Here is a 3304-nt window from a genome sequence, read left to right on the forward strand (position 1 = left end):
CTCTCTCTCTCTCTCTCTCTCTCTCTCTCTCTCTCTCTCTCTCACACACACACACACACACACACACACACAAATGCTCATAACTGTTTTGCTTCTGATATCAAACAAAAAATAATCTGTGTTAATCTCATCATCTGAGAAGTTGATGTAAAATTAGATCAATTATGCGAGTGATCCATTAGGGAAAATCCTGTGAAAGCAAATGAAGAGGAAGCTAAGAGAGACCGGGAGGGTATCAGATCATGATGCAGGTCTGATCCTGAGTGAAAAAGAGTGAACCTGTTCAGTAGTGCAGTTCCTAGCAGCTGTGGGGACTGAGGCAGGAAGATTGTGAGTTCAAAGCCAACTGAGCAACAGCAAGGCACTAAAGCAACTCAGTGAGACCCTGTCTCTAAATTAAATACAAAACAGGGCTGGGGATGTGGCTCAGTGGTTGAGTACCCCTGAGTTCAATATCCGGTCCTTGCCCCCCCCCAAAAAAAAAATGAGAGCGAAGGAGGAAAGATGGGTGGAAACATCTTGGACTTCAGTGCAGTTCTAAGAAAAGTCCCCCATGGTGAGACCCTGTCTCTAAATAAAATACAAAATAGGGCTGGGAATGTGGCTCAGTGGTCGAGTGCCCCTGTGTTCAATCCCTGGAACAAAAAAAAGAAAAAAAAGAAAGAAAGAAAAGTCCCTCACACTATTGAGAAGTCCTTAAACAACAATCACCCATCAGGGAGGACCCCCTTCTCCCAGGAATGGGCCTTAGAATCCTGCTCACACTCAGTCACTGCAGGGAGCAGCCCAGGGGAAGAGCAGCTTTGGTGAGAACTCAGTGATGAATTTTAGAGCACAGATGAAACATCCATTAACAGAAGAATGAATTCATACAGAATGACACTACTTTGCAAGAAAAAGGAACAGACTGATGTGTGCAACGACAGGTATCCCAAACATGCAGAGTACAAGAAATCAGATGGGAGAAATCACACATAATTCTAGAATAGGAAGAATTAATCAAAAGTGACAGAAAGCAGATCACTGATTACCTGGCACCAGGAATGGGAGGAGATGGATGATAAATGGACACAAGGGACCTTTTAGAAATGATGAAACTATTCAATATCTTGATGGTGGTTGTGAAAATATTTAGAGTTTCATGTGACTCTTCACAATTGTCAAAACTCATCAGCCTGTGCTTTGAAAAATGAGTATTATAAAGCTGGCGATGAAGCTCAGTGGTAGAGCAATTGCTTCATATGCATGAGGCCCTTGGTTTCATCCCCAGAACCACAAAAAAGAAATACTTATATTTAAATTATCCTTAAAATAGATTAAAACAAAGAATTGTGAGCACGAGTGCCTGCTGCATTCAATATTCAGTCCCTCTTCTTTAATAGCCATACTCCAATATTATTTGGGGCAGCAATGAACTAACATGTCAGTCTGCCTCTGAAGCTATTTGCCCATGTAGTTCAATTCCCTAGCAATGAGATGTAAGTAGAAGTGCTGTGCTCAGCTTCTAAGAGGGTAGCTCAAAGGGAGTTAACTAAACTTTTGTCCTCCCCACCTTCTAACATTGTTCTGCTATGCAGATAAAATGAATTGGGCACCTGCGACTAGGCAGTCACCTTTAGGAAGGAAACTAATACTATAATTGGTGACACAAAGAATTTGGAGCTCAGGTACCATGTTGCCAGGGAACCACCATGCCAGCCCTGGAGTTCTTCCCTTTAGCCTTTTTTTTTTTTTTTTTTTTTGAATATGAGAGAGAAATAAACCTCTATATTATAGAAGCCACTCTTGTTTTGGATTTTTCCATTCCATGCAGGCTATGTTTGGCTAATTCTAACTTAATGTGTTCTCCAGAATCAGACCTGATTTCAAGTCTCAACTTTTGCCACTGACTAGTCATGTGGCCTTGGGCGAGTCACTTCACTTCTGCATCTCTGCTTCCTTATTTGTGAAGTGATGATAATGATATATGTATCTTGAGGGCTAATATCAAGAAGGACTCAGTGAGAGTATATACCAGTGCCTCTCCCTTGGAGAGCAGCAAGCTTCTCCTTACCTGGAGAAGACTGTCAACAGACAGAGCAAGTGATTTCATGGGCTGTCAATACCTGAGCACAGTGAAGTATTTCTGGGCTGAGGTTGTGGCTCAGTGGTAGAGCGCTCACCTAGCACGTATGAGGCACTGGGTTTGATCCTCAGCACCACATAAAAATAAACAATAAAATAAAGGTATTATGTCCACCTACAACTTAAAAAGACATTTAAAGTATCTCATCTCTGGGTTCCCACTGCCTTTGTTCATACCTCTATTAAAATGCTTTGAATATAATAGTTAAATCTCTTTACCTGTCTCTATTCCCTTAAATTTCTGAGTTTACTTAATTCTTCATATTTTCTGAAAAAAATCAAGGTAATGACCCCATAGATTTAGTTTCAGATGAATATACTGTGAAAATTCATTGCTTGTTTTTGCTTCATTACCTCCTCCTCTTTCTGGTTCCTTTTAAATTCCTGCCCTCTAGCAATTCTGGTTGTAATCAAGACTATGTCAGTGATATCATGTCCTCTCAGTATGAATGGCATCTATTGACTAGAATTTACATTTTTAGCTATGACTTCTACCCTGCAGACTCATATGTCCAGTTGTCTGTAGAATATCACTGCTTCTGTAGCCAAGTCAGCACCTACACAACTATTCTTTTTTTTTAGTTGTAGATGGACACAATATATTTATTTATTTTTATGTGGTGCTGAGGATCGAACCCAGTGCCTCACATGTGTGAGGCAGGCACTGTACCACTGAGCTATAGACCCAGCCCCTACACAACTATTCTTGGCACACCTTGCTTGTAGGCTTCTGACTTACAGATTCAAGACACTGATCTTTCTCTCTTCCCTCTACCTTCCTCCCAATCCAACTGCTCACCATGTCCTCATTTATATCTCTGAAGTCACTTTTGGTAAGGCAGTCCCTTGTAGACATCCTATTTCTCACCACGGTGAGCCCTAACCACACGAATTCTCTGGTTTTCAATACTTAACCTTCAATTTTGTCTCAGCTAACTCTGAATTCACTTCAACATTTGAGTTTTCATTAGAAGGCTTATATTAATATAAAGAACAATTTTCCAATTGCATTTTTTAAAGTGCTGGGGATGAAATCCAGGGCTTTACACATGACAGCCCTCCCTCCCATCAGCCTTTTTAAATTTTGTGACAGGGTCTAAGATTCCCACGCTGGCTTCAAAATTGAGATCCTCCTGCCTCAGCCTCCCAAGTAGCTGGGATTACAGGTGCACACCACTGT

At 41.0% G+C, this 3304-nt stretch overlaps 1 pseudogene; it reads right to left on the bottom strand.

Moving 5' to 3' along the window:
- Window positions 1-2980, bottom strand: part of LOC107155624 — an 11503-nt pseudogene extending 8523 nt beyond the window's left edge.
- Window positions 2981-3304: the final 324 nt, after the last annotated feature.

The sequence above is a fragment of the Marmota marmota genome, unplaced genomic scaffold, assembly GCF_001458135.2.
Source record: "Marmota marmota marmota unplaced genomic scaffold, marMar, whole genome shotgun sequence".
Taxonomy (NCBI): Eukaryota; Metazoa; Chordata; class Mammalia; order Rodentia; family Sciuridae; genus Marmota; species Marmota marmota.